This window comes from Saccopteryx bilineata, chromosome 7 (genome assembly GCF_036850765.1).
Source record: "Saccopteryx bilineata isolate mSacBil1 chromosome 7, mSacBil1_pri_phased_curated, whole genome shotgun sequence".
NCBI classification, from domain to species: Eukaryota; Metazoa; Chordata; class Mammalia; order Chiroptera; family Emballonuridae; genus Saccopteryx; species Saccopteryx bilineata.
The window spans coordinates 53,989,960-54,003,129 of NC_089496.1; the positions used below are offsets into that span (position 1 = coordinate 53,989,960).

Sequence of the window (13,170 nt, forward strand, 5' to 3'; positions counted from 1 at the left end):
TAAGCCTTTCCCACCCTTTTTGATGTGGGGTGGTACAATCCCATTATGCCCTAGATAAGTGACTTTGTATCAGAGACTTCCCTATTTTGTATATTGGATTAAAGGTTTTGATTTCTACACTATAAAATGGGGGCAGAGCGGGAGCTTGCGCTCGCTCTCGGTTCCTGATTTTAGCATTAGAAGAGAGAGCAGAGAGGAGAGCAAAGAAAGGCCACGTGGAGGAGGCCAGGAGAAGTAGCCAAGATGGTGGAGTGTTGAAGAAGAAGCCAGATAGTGCAGAGTTTGTGTAGAGAGAAGGAGATGAGGAACAAAGGAGAATGAGGCTAGTGAGCTAGAAACCTTTGATTCTAGGAAACTTGGATAAGTCAGTAGCTTTGTGAGCACTGAATGAGTGGGTTTTGGAGCCCAGTGTGTGTTTTTACTTGCCCGCCGGGTGCAAGCTAGGATTAAAGATGATGGCTCATCAGTTTTTGGCTCCGTTGTTTCTTTACCGACTGTCCGAATCAAATGCAGACCTGCATGGGCCGGGCTGCTGTGATAGTGGCCGTGGCCACTGGCTTTACATAAACTTTTTTTAAAAAAAAGGAAAAAAGAAAATAGAACAGCTGTTTTAAAGAAGAAGAAGAAAAGGAAAGAAAAAGCGGAAGTCTCTAAAAAGAAGACCCAGAAGGAAAGATTAGGTACATAAATAGAGAAGAGAGATGTGTAGAATACTATCTTTTGTGTCGCAAAGGAGGAGAGAAAAAAGAAATGTTCGCTTGTTTTTGCCAAAAGACAAAAGCCTTGTAAAGGTAAGTCTAAAATTAGTCAATTTTTTTTTTAGCTATTATTTTTTTTTTTTTTTTTTTTTTTTTTTACAGAGACAGAGAGGGAGTCAGAGTGAGGGATAGACAGAGACAGACAGACAGGAATGGAGAGATGAGAAGCATCAATCATTAGTTTTTCATTGCGCATTGCGACACCTTAGTTGTTCATTGATTGCTTTCTCATACGTGCCTTGACCGCGGGCCTTCAGCAGACTGAGTAACCCCTTGCTGGAGCCAGCGACCTTGGGTCCAAGCTGGTGAGCTTTGCTCAAACCAGATGAGCTCACGCTCAAGCTGGCGACCTCCGGGTCTCGAACCTGGGTCTTCCGCATCCCAGTCCAACGCTCTATCCACTGCGCCACCGCCTGGTCAGGCTTTTTTAGCTATTAAGGGTTATACAAATCACTATTTTTCTTAGACGGGACAAGAAAAGGGGAGGGGTAAAGAGGTAGGTGACCCTTCTCCAACCAGACTGAACGGTGTAAACATCTTACAAATTTAAAAAAAAAAAAAACAGTATCAAAATAAAATGAAAAAGAAAAGTAAAGGCAAACCCTGACATGGGAAACAAACACATCTCCAGTGAACAGCATCAGATTGAGGGGCCCCGTGCCTCTTCCTGTTGACCCCCCCCCCCCGTACTTGTGGGCGTCCGTGGTGAAGACGTGCGTCGGTCCCGTCTGTCATCAGTCTGTCATGCCCAGGGGACAGCCAGCTCCACAGGGCAGCCGCTTGCTGTGTTGTTGCTGATGCATCCAGACAGCCTGCAGCGAGCAGTGTCTGGCACGTGGCAAGGTGCTCAGTACCTGGCCGTCCATGAATGAAACTCCTTGTGGGCCAGGAAGGCCGCAGAGAGTGTATATTTCTTTTCTGGCCCCAGAGCTAGTCCAGGCCTAAGCGCAGGAACCACTCACTATATATATATTTCCACCGGAACCCAGGTGTGTTTAGAACACTCCAACTCCGTCTCTGTCCTCGCTGTCATTGATTTGTGGCTGGCTAGTCGCCCTGGCCCCCCGCTGCGAGGACTCTCTCTGCAGCTGGCTGTCCCCAGCGGCTGAAACATCGCTCTACACGTGCTGAGTTCGTGGCAACCCAGACTGCCCGAAATGTACTGACCCTTCTTGCGTTCCAGCCGAGCCGCTGTGTCCATGGCTCAGAGCTCTCTCTCTCTCTCCATCTCCTCCTAGTGTGCTTGCAGGACAAGCCGTGACATTCTGGATTCGTGGAGGAATGAACACCTCCTTAGGAATGGCGGTACACGGATGAAGAAATGTCTTTCCGTAGGCCGGATTTAGAAATAAACCGGACAGACCTGATTCTCACTATGAATAGAATCAACCTCCTCATGTTCCTCTCATGTCTCCCTAAAACCCACTGAAAAAGGGGGGGTCCACTTCTTCCATAAAAGTGTTGCTCTGGGAGTGAGACGCGTGGGTTTCGATCTTTGCTCAGACTTGATACTCACTCACCTTCCTGGGACCCCATTCCCACAAGTTCAGCGACACCCCTCCACTCACGTTGCTGGAAATGCTAGCAAGCAGGTGTGACACTCCTGTAGCACGGGTCCGGTTCTCTGCTGAAGGGTGCCATTGATAAAAAATAATAATAATAGTAATAATAATAATAATGATTGCTGTTCCTACAAAAAAAAAATTGTAGGAAAGGAAAATGGAGCAAGTGCAGGAAAACGCAGATAATAGTCACATCAGAGCCACTGCAGGACTACTGGGCTTTTTGTCTTGGTGATTTAGACTTTCCTGGGTTGGGTTGATTTGTTTCATTAACAACCAGAATTACTATGAACACACAGACCCCGGGACTGGAAAAAAAAACAATTAAGTCTTCAAATGACTATGAGGAAGAACAAAAACAGAGGACTTGATCTTAGCACAAATGTTGAAGTTGGAACCTCGGACACTGGGTGAGCAGATGGGAAGTCCCTTCACGTGGTGGCTGAGAAGTGTCTCGAGAGGACAGCACAGCTCAGCAGAGACCCTGCCTGACCCTGCGGGAGCAGAGTGGTGGGGGTGGGGGTAGCCTCCCCAGAGCGGCCCCTCTGTCTGCCGGGAAGGCATGGCCCTCCTGGGGGGTCGGGAGGGTGGTGCGTGGAGCTGCGCGGCCCAGGGCCTCACCCTCGGTCAGCGGGAGGGACGGGCATGGCCAAGCTGTGCATGTCCCCACCTGCGCTGAGGATGTTTGCAGAGCCTGGTGGCCAGGGGCGTTATCAGATTGGAGCCCACAGGGAAGGAAGTGGCCCAGCTGGTGTCTGATGCTCAGACCTGCCAGCCGTGCCCACCTCCTGTCACTTGCAGAGGCTGTGGTCAGGGTTGCAAGAGGAGCGGAGGGGACCGAGGAGGCCTTTCTGACCACACCAGGGGCGGGCGGACGTTTGACAACAGTGGGAACAGGAAGCTGGGGGGGGGGGGGTGCGCAGGGAACTCGGGGCTGGCTGTGGTGTGTGTGCACCCAGGACTCACGCCTGTTTGCAGAGACAGGGCCCCTGGTAAACGAAGATGCTGACACGCACGTCCCCTGTGGCTTCTTCCACCATGTGGACCGGCCCCGCCCTGAGGCCTGACCCTTCCTCGCAGAGAGCAGGGGTCCGGCAGGTCCCCACACTGGCATTTACCACGGGGAGGCTTGGCGACGGGGAACAGGTGCACACCCTCTTCACCCCCCCAGCAGCGCCCGCTCATGGGCGCCCAGGTCCGGTCAGGAGCAGGACGGAGGAGCGGCCCTCCCGCTGATCCTGGGGAACCACACCGAGGTGTTCCCTCCCCTCCACCCTCACCCTCTCCCCTCCACCCTCTCGCTCACTGCTTTGAAAAGAGGAAGCGGGCGGCCGTCCCAGGAAGGCAGCCAGCGCCCTTTTCTGCTCGGCCTGATCTGCGGGTAGAAGCTGCCAGGCGTGGGGCAGAGCTGTGGCTCAGAGAGTGAGGCCAGGAGGCCGGTGCCCGGAGAAGGGAACTAACCAGTCTGACGGGCAGGGGAGGCATGAGCGCGGGATTAGGTCGGCTGGCTGGGCAAGCAGGTCAGGGGTCAGGGTGGGCCCGTGGGCCCTGGAACACTCCACTGGGAGGCCCGTCCTGGAGCACAGCGGGCCCCCACCCGCCCCCTCGGGCCAGGGTGACTCAGCACTTCCTGTTAGCACGACCCAGGCCAAGCCCAGGGGCCCGGGCAGGGCTGACAGCTGTCAAAACGGGCTGCCCTCCTTCTGGCCCCTGGTTCCTCCCGGGACTCAGCAGACGGTGGGTGCACCCGGGATGTGCAGCGCACCCCAGGATTTCGTGCTCCGTTATTGATTTATTTCCTAGCTTGGGCCAACAGCCTGAGCAGGGGCAGCTCTGCCCCGATGCCGCCCGCTGGACCTGAGCACGTTGGCTGGTCCTAAGGAGGCACCTCGACCGCCCATCGCTCGGGGCCGACGCCGTGCGCGTGCGCGGAACGGGGCGCCGACACCCCTGTGACGTCTCAGAAGTGGCCCCGAGGTAGGTGTCGCCTCCCTTTGCAGATGAGAAAACCAAGGCTTTAGAGACGTTAACAGCATGACTCGAGGACGCAATCGCTGTCACCCAGCACGGTTTATTGAAGCGTCCGGGCCCTTACCCCATACCCTCTCCTGCCCAGCGCCGTCTCCGGGGCAGCAGAACGGGAGGAGGCCGCCAGCAGGGTAAACACCACGTGCTCTGGGGTTGGTGAGGGATCCTGTTCCCCTAAGCGCCCTGGAGAACTGAGGACGTGGCAAAGGGCTCTATTTGTCCGACCCACGGGGTATCCTCTTTCAAGCAGGATATGACCTGCTAACTCTGAATGAAAACATAACGAATAGAAGTTAGGATTATTTCACTTCCTTATTTATTTATTTTGCTTTCCAAAGGTGTAAACGTTATCCAGTGGCTGACTGTATACAGCGCTGTAGGAAAACCTCTCCGCTTCGCAGATGTTCAATCGTTTAAAAGTGCGGGTCTTAAGAATCAGTTCAATAGGGTTATTATTATTATTATTATTATTAATTTTAATGACGAGGACGGCTGGATCGCAGTTCAGGGTATCCCACGCCAGACGCTGCTGCCTATTGTAGGCGAGCCTCCCTCCCAAGGGGAAAGCGTCTTCGTGCCCCTTTGGGTTTTGTCCGAGCTGGAAGCTATCTCTCCTCTCCGGCCCAAGTGTCCCTGGGCCCCCGGCAGGGGCAGCAGGCGGGGTGGAAGTGTGCTTCCGCGTGACAGCTTGTTTTCCACACGTCAACTGTAGCCCTCGAGCCTGCTAGGAGTTTCTTCAAGTCTAAATGAAGTTTAAAATGAACTCAACAATTAGTTACTGACAGGACTGTAAAATCCGTTTGTGAACATTTGTATAGGTTCCATGTTAGGACATAAAGACAAACTGTCAGGTGGCACATGACTGAATAACTTCAGCTGTCACGTAGGTGACATTTCCTCAGATAATTGCAGGGAGTTTCACAGGCCGTCTACGTCCCATTTTTGGACCTCAGATCAGGACACACCCCTAATCTTGGAGAGAGTGATTCAGAGAGCACTGGCAAGTAGAGCATGTGTTTGGAGCATTTGTCTATGGCAGATACAAACGTGGTCAAAACCTAGCACTTTCTCTTATGGCTGGACCCTTAAAAGGTCACCCACAAGGCCCTGGCCGGTTGGCTCAGTGGTAGAGCGTCGGCCCGGCATGCAGGAGTCCCGGGTTCGGTTCCCGGCCAGGGCACACAGGAGAAGCGCCCATCTGCTTCTCCACCCCTCTTCCTCTCCTTCCTCTCTGTCTCTCTCTTCCCCTCCTGCAGTCGAGGCTCCACTGGAGCAAAGTTGGCCCAGGTGCTGAGGATGGCTCCATGGCTTCTGCCTCAGGCGCTAAGAATGGCTCCGGTTGTAGCAAAGCAATGCCCCAGAGGGGCCAAGCCTCACTCCCTAGTGGGCATGCCGGGTGGTTCCTGGTCAGGCGCATGCAGGAGTCTGTCTGACTGCCTCCCCGTTTCCAACTTCAGAAAAATACAAAAAAAAAAAAAAAAAAAGGCCACCCACAGTCACACACACACGCCCACACACATGCACACACACACACACACACACACACACACACACGGGCATGTATTTCCGTGTATTTACTGCTTACCAGGTAATCCAGTTTGGAAATGTTCCACTCCTCTTGAGTCACCCTATGACATTTAACAACTTCTCCTAAAGAGGGCTTCGATGCCAGCGCGGCGCTCCTAGTTTGGGGCACTATTGCACCAGGGGTACCTGTTTACGGTGGCTCACTTCGCAAGGCGCCTGTGCCAGGCTGGACGGATGGTGAGCAGAGCAATCCTTGGTTGGACGACAATAATTTTACCTGAGATTCCACTGGGTGACGGTGGCCTTGCCCTCCCACGACGACACTCCCTAGAGATCAGAACCCCTGGCTGAGCCCCCACAGAGCTGGAGCGCCTCGGGAAGCTTCAGAATTCTTGCGGTGCCCGCGAGATGACAAGCGACCCCGGGGCTCGCTCTCGTAGAAAGTGAAGTCTCCCGGGACAACGCGTCATCGCGGAAGCGGAGGGTTCTCCCTTCAGAGCACCTGACCCTGCGGTGACCGTCTGTCTGTTCAGCGGCAGGCAGTCTTCCGGATCTCACACGTCGCCGTGACGCCGCCACGTAAGGCTTTATTCTTTCTGGCCAAACGTCATCTTTGAGAACTGTTTCGCTGGAGGGTTTGCTGTGAGGAGAGGGGCTTGGGGCGGTTCCGATGAGCCGGATGTCACCTGCAGCGGGTCAAGGGGGGTCACTAGCAGGAAACGCTGCCCGCTCGCTCTGACTGCACCTGTAGACACGAGCTCCAACGGCCAATATACATTCAGGGCGAGTTGACCAGCGACACGTTGATCCTGTCCGCTGAGAAAGCAGCTCTTTGTAAAGTTGTCACGGACGCATTCGTATGAACATTCACACTTGAATGTGTCATTCCTTTGGAGATGTTCTATTTTACTCTTTATTGATTTTTGTTTTGTTTTTTTGAAGGTGTCAGGTCATGGTGACCGATGAAACTAGAGCACAATTCCTTAAACTTCTCCTTTGTTAAAAAGAAAGAAAGAAAGAAAGAAAGAAATAGGACTGTGTGTCCGCAAAGGCACCTCTTCATCATGAATGACAGCTGACTGCAGGAAAGGCTGTATGAGGTCAGCCGGGCCGTGCCAGCCACACATGCTTCCCCGCCCACAGCGGCAGGGACGTGAATGGTTTGCATGTTAGTGACCCTCGCTGGCAACAATTCAGAGGGTGGCGGTCGTCCTCGCCTCACACCCAGACGATCCACGAATGCTGGGTGAGATTATTCAGAGCAAACACTTGCTGGGTGACTCATCGGTCCCGGATGAGAAAGGCGGAGCACCGCAGGGCTGCGGCCCAGGTGGTGTGCGTCTCACAGCCCAGGGAAGGGCTCCTGTGGGCGCACGGGGCCAGGGACCCGGTCAGGCTCCAGGGTGGCCGTGAAGTCTGACCAGGTCGCTACATTATTTCAGCCTGGGTTGCTCTATACCGTCAATGGTCTGCTTATTAGGAATTTGTCTTATGTTTTCCGGACTTGGTGGTCACCTGTGAAAGGTTGGGCAAGACCTCACAGGACTGGTTACCCGACTGGGGTCTACGAACATCAACAGAGGTTTCCCAGGTTGGAGGGAAGGGCCTGAAAAGATGCTCCTGGTTGAGAGACGGGTCCTTTGGGGGGAAGCGATCCTCCCCTGACTGCTGAGGAGCACGGGAGGAGATGAAGTGGGACCGCTGGGGAGCAGCCGGACTGAGGGGGCTTTGGAAGCCGTGCGACAGAGTGCGGCTCTCAGATTACACACGGTCGGAGCCCATCCTGGGTCATGAGCCAGGCAGGAACGCGGTCACCCCATCAGAAAGCATTCGCGGAATGTCTGCTGCGTCTCAGGCCAGCGCCAGGCGCCAGGCTACGGAGATGCGGTCAACACAAGGCACTCAAAGCTGAGCAAAGAACAAGCCCAACGAGTTAGTGCAATGGAAGTCACAGATTTTCTCTAATAATAATCACGAATCGTAATAATAACAATAAGAATAGCGGCTGACATTTACTGAGCACCATGGGCCAGGCGTGCGCATCCTAAGAATCGGAACTGGAAGACACAGGCAAATTTGTTTCAATGGATGCGTAAATGGGAACGCTTTGAGACTAGAAGATACCTCCTTCACACACACACACACACACACACACACACACACACAAAAGACTAAGCTATGGACATCAAGCCAACGCATCAACAGCCTTCAAAGACATCACAGTCGTGACCTATGGATTTAGAATCAAATGAGCCCTTTCATCCTGTGGGTAAAGCACATTTTATTCCCGCAGTCTTTGGCACACCAAGAGGGCACCATGGCTCACCCATCGGCAGCCCTTGTTTGGAAGGAGAACTAGCAGGTATGAGCCGTCGACCTTGGCGTGACAAAAGGTAGCCACCAGGGATGCCAGCAACAGGAAAACTGATTCTCAGTCTGGGAAGATGTTTCCATTACAAGGATTCTGATGCCAGGTAACAACAACCAATGATGCTGTTAAGGACCCTTCAAGGAGATGTAAATTTCTCATTAGGAATGCCCAAAACAGACAAAGGGAGAGGAGGCGGGGTGAAAGAGGCCCTCGAACACTCATACACAATAACAGTGGGAGGGAAAGAAGGGAAATTCTCCAAATCGCGTTTTAAGGAGGTGCCCTTGGCCAGCGTCCTTGGGGGCAGCAGGAAGTGGGCAGCGGGGCCGCGCCGGTGCTGCTGTCTGTGCCCAGAACAGCCGGTGACAGCCCTGAGGATTCCAAAGGCACTTTCTTTCTGGGAACACGGGGGACGTTTAAGGGCTGTAAGGGAAGCAGAGCTGGGGGATTATTTTTATACCCAGCCCACTTTTGAACCCCTATAAGAATGTCAGAAATTGCCAAAGGCTACCGTGGTTGGAAAGGAATCGTTAAACATGACCAGTTCCACCTGGGATGTGTTCAGCCCCTGGTCCGTTAGAACTGACTTAAATATGGGGGGGGGGGGGAGACCTTATTCACAGAGTGCATCGTCTAAGATAGGGGTCTCAAACTCAACTCAGCATGTGGGCCGCAGAGCAAGATCACAGCCGATCGGCGGGCCACACTAGGTCTACGAAAGGCAGCTGTTACGCAACACTTTTCTCACTGCAGTTGAAAACAAAAAAAAAAAAATCAGTACAACAAACACAATGGTACATGCAGTTTACTCAGTGCCACAAAACGACCGGAAACTGTAGTTCGCATCACAACTGCTGTTAACTAAGCTAATATCTAGCTAGGATGCTAGAGAAATGAAAAATACAAGTAGGCCCCTAGGCTTACTTAATTTCATCCAAAATATTTTGAACTTTGTGGATTAGTCTGCGGGCTGCACGAAATTGTTCGGCGGGCCGCGAGTTTGAGAGCCCTGGTCTAAGAGGCGGGTGCTGCCGCTTGGGCAGTTACGTGACTCAAAGGTCTCACCCAGGTCCTTAAGTCCTGTTGCCACTGCTGGTGTGTTAGCTTTGTCTGCCCTCATGGTCACATCCGGAGGAGGAAGAAGACCGTCTCCCCATTAGTGTTTCCTCTTGGGAAAACCCCTCAACTTTTACGCCACTGTGGCTGTGATTGTGTTGCATGCCCAAGACTAAACCAACCATTTATGAGAGGGATCAATCATGACCCAACCCACTCAAGGGAGGCTGAAAATCTGGACCGAGCCTGACCAGGAGGTGGCGCAGTGGATAGAGCGTCGGACTGGGACCTGGAGGACCCAGGTTCGAGACCCTGAGGTCGCCAGCTTGAGCGTGGGCTCATCTGTTTTGAGCAAGGCTCGCCAGCTTGAGCCCAAGGTTGCTGGCTTGAGCAAGGGGTCACTCACTCTGCTGTAGCCCCCTTATCCCCGTCAAGGCACATATGAGAGAAAGCAATCAATGAACAAGTAAGGTGCTGCAACAAAGAAGTGATGCTTCTCATTTCTCTCTCTTCCTTTCTGTCTGTCCCTCTCTCTGTCAAGAAAGAAAAGAAAAAAAAAAGAAGAAAATCTGGACCACATTGGGGTTCTGTGAGTGAGGAAGGGGGAGTCAGATGGATTGGGTGTTGGCACTCAATTGTGTCTGTTATAAATTAATGACAGAAGCCTTTCTCAAATAGAATGAAAATACTTACTAAGTGTGTCTTAATATACTTTCAGTCTTTTTATTTTATTTATTCATTTTTAGAGAGGAGAGAGAGAGGGAGAGAGACAGAGAGGGAGAGAGAAGAGAGAGAGACAGAGAGAGAAAAGGGGGGAGGAGCTGGAAGCATCAACTCCCATGCCCAGGGTTTCGAACCGGTGACCTCAGCATTTCCAGGTCGACGTTTTATCCACTGCGCCACCACAGGTCAGGCCTATTTTCAGTCTTTTAGCAATGTGTGCAATGGCCAGTTTTCCCTCTTTTAATAAAAGAATTAGGGTTTTTTTTTTTTGTTTTTTTTTTTTTTTTACAGAGGCAGAGATAGACAGGGACAGACAGACAGGAACGGAGAGAAATGAGAAGCATCAATCATCAGTTTCTCGTTGCACGTTGCGACTTCTTAGTTGTTCATTGATTGCTTTCTCACATGTGCCTTGACCGCGGGCCTTCAGCAGACCGAGTAACCCCCTGCTGGAGCCAGCCACCTTGGGTCTAAGCTGGTGAGCTCTTTGCTCAAACCAGATGAGCCCGCGCTCAAGCCGGCGACCTCGGGGTCTCGAACCTGGGTCCTTCCGCATCCCAGTCCGACGCTCTATCCACTGCGCAACCACCTGGTCAGGCAAGAATTAGGGTTTTTAAATGATCGGATATAAATATTTCAGTGTGATAATCTTGGTATGTCCAGTTCAGTTTGGCTTAAGTTTTTTTTTGTTTTTTTTTGTTTTTTTTGTTTTTGTTTTTGCATTTTTCTGAAGCTGGAAACAGGGAGAGACAGTCAGACAGACTCCCGCATGCGCCCGACCGGGATCCACCCGGCACGCCCACCAGGGGGTGACGCTCTGCCCACCAGGGGGCGATGCTCTGCCCATCCTGGGCATCGCCATGTTGCGACCCTCCTGGGTGTCGCCATGTTGCGACCAGAGCCACTCTAGCGCCTGGGGCAGAGGCCACAGAGCCATCCCCAGCGCCCGGGCCATCTTTGCTCCAATGGAGCCTTGGCTGCGGGAGGGGAAGAGAGAGACAGAGAGGAAGGCGCGGCGGAGGGGTGGAGAAGCAAATGGGCGCTTCTCCTATGTGCCCTGGCCGGGAATTGAACCCGGGTCCTCCGCACGCTAGGCCGACGCTCTACCGCTGAGCCAACCGGCCAGGGCCTGGCTTAAGTTTTTAAAGTGTCATTTCCAAATTCTTTTGGCTAGGATGGGTTGCAGTAAACATCACTGATGACGAATGAAATGTAGACATTCACTGATCCTCTATAGTTTAGAAAAATGCTAACATGCCTCCAAAGTTTTGGAGAATCTGCTCCTACCTCCTAGTCCCTGTCAACATAAAGAACAGGGATTGGCCCTGGCTGGTTGGCTCAGTGGTAGAGTGTCGGCCTGGCGTGCAGGAGTCCCAGGTTCGATTCCCGGCCAGGGCACACAGGAGAAGCGCCCATCTGCTTCTCCACCCCTCCCCCTCTCCTTCCTCTCTGTCTCTCTCTTCCCCTCCCGCAGCCAAGGCTCCACTGGAGCAAAGATGGCCCGGGTGCTGAGGATGGCTCTGTGGCCTCTGCCTCAGGCACTAGAGTGGCTCTGGTTGCAACAGAGCAATGCCCCAGATGGGCAGAGCATCGCCCCCTGGTGGACGTGTCGGGTGGATCCCGGTCAGGCGCATGCGGGAGTCTGTCTGACTGCCTCCCCGTTTCCAACTTCAGAAAAATACAAAAAAAAAAAAAAAAAAAAGAACAGGGTTTGTGTTCCGGTTCGCAGCTGCCTGGACCGTTTCCTGGGTCTCAGAGACTCTGGACTCAAGAAAACTGGGCAGTGCCAACAGGGAACTTGCAGTTACTCCAGCTCGTAGGAAACAGAGACCAGACGGAACTTAAACAGGAAGAAAGGGTTGATTTTTTAAAGTTCGGGTGTCTCTGGGAACCCCAGGGCAGGGTGTCAGGTGAGTCCTAGGAAGCTCTGCCTCCGGGCAGCGGAAGCCCGTGGGAGTGGACAGCCCCAGCTCGTCTCTGCTGCTCCTCACTGTCCCGTTTCCTCCTCTCCCTCGGCAAACTGGCTTTCTCGTTTGTTCGTGTTGGGGGGAGGCAGGTGACGGCCACTTTTCCTCTTCGACATCACATCTCACATCTTTTCTGTGCAGAAGAAGAGTTTGGGCTCTGAACCTCTCTCAGTTCTAATGGAGAGAATCTGACTCACACACACGGGAACTCAGGCTTCCATGAAGTGCTCTGCTCTGCACGTGGACGCCCGACTGGGACGTGGCGAGGAGGCATTCCGAGTCCGGGTCCGTCTGGATCTAAAACCCGGTGACCTTCCGACAACTGTTGTGGCCACCAGCGAGGTTTTTTGTTTGTTTGTTTTCATTTTTCCGAAGTTGGAAACGGGTAGGCAGACAGACTCCCGCATGCGCCCTACCAGGATCCACCCAGCACGCCCACCAGGGGGCGATGCTCTGCCCATCTGGGGCGTCGCTCTGTTGCATCCAGAGCCATTCTAGCGCCTGAGGCAGAGGCCACAGAGCCATCCCCAGCGCCCGGGCCATCTTTGCTCCAGTGGAGCCTTGGCTGCGGGAGGGGAAGAGAGAGACAGAGAGGAAGGAGAGGGGGAGGGGTGGAGAAGCAGATGGGCGCTTCTCCTGTGTGCCCTGGCCGGGAATCAAACCTGGAACTCCTGCACGCCAGGCCCACGCTCTAACCAGCGAGGTTTTTCGATGGCTCGTTGCTGCCGTCCGCCTGGTTCTCGTAGGTAAGCCCGATGTGGGGCTCACTACAGCGCCCCCTCTCACCCGCCCTGACAGCTCCCAGCCGAAAGCTCGCCCCGTGCGGACTGACGTCTAAGATTCCATCGTGGCTCTCTTCGCCTCAGCGCAAGGTGCATGACGTCACTGGAGAGCACCTTACAGGTCACAGAGGCCTTTCACGTGATGATCTCATTCTGTTGATGACAGCCCAGGGATATAATCGGGCAGGAGTTAGTCACTCCCGGTGACAGATAAGGAAAGGGAGGTTCACAAGGGCAAGGTGACTTGCTCCAGAAGGGAGGTGACTTGCTCCAGTGTCACCCTCACTCCGTGACACTGGTGCTGTTCTTGTCCCCGTCGAAACCAAGGCACAGAGAGGGGAGAGGACTTGCTCAAGGGCCCGTTGCGAGTCCTGTTCCCCAGACGTGAACGCTGGC

At 53.4% G+C, this 13,170-nt stretch overlaps 1 protein-coding gene across 1 annotated transcript in view; it reads left to right on the plus strand.

Annotated features, from left to right (window-relative positions):
* Positions 1-4,062: 4,062 nt before the first annotated feature.
* Positions 4,063-13,170, plus strand: part of IFRD1 (interferon related developmental regulator 1) — a 37,919-nt gene continuing 28,811 nt past the window's right edge. Inside the window, exon 1 of the mRNA XM_066238347.1 lies at positions 4,063-4,297. The gene's annotated coding sequence lies outside the window, so the exon portion shown is untranslated. The remainder of the gene's footprint in view (positions 4,298-13,170) is intronic.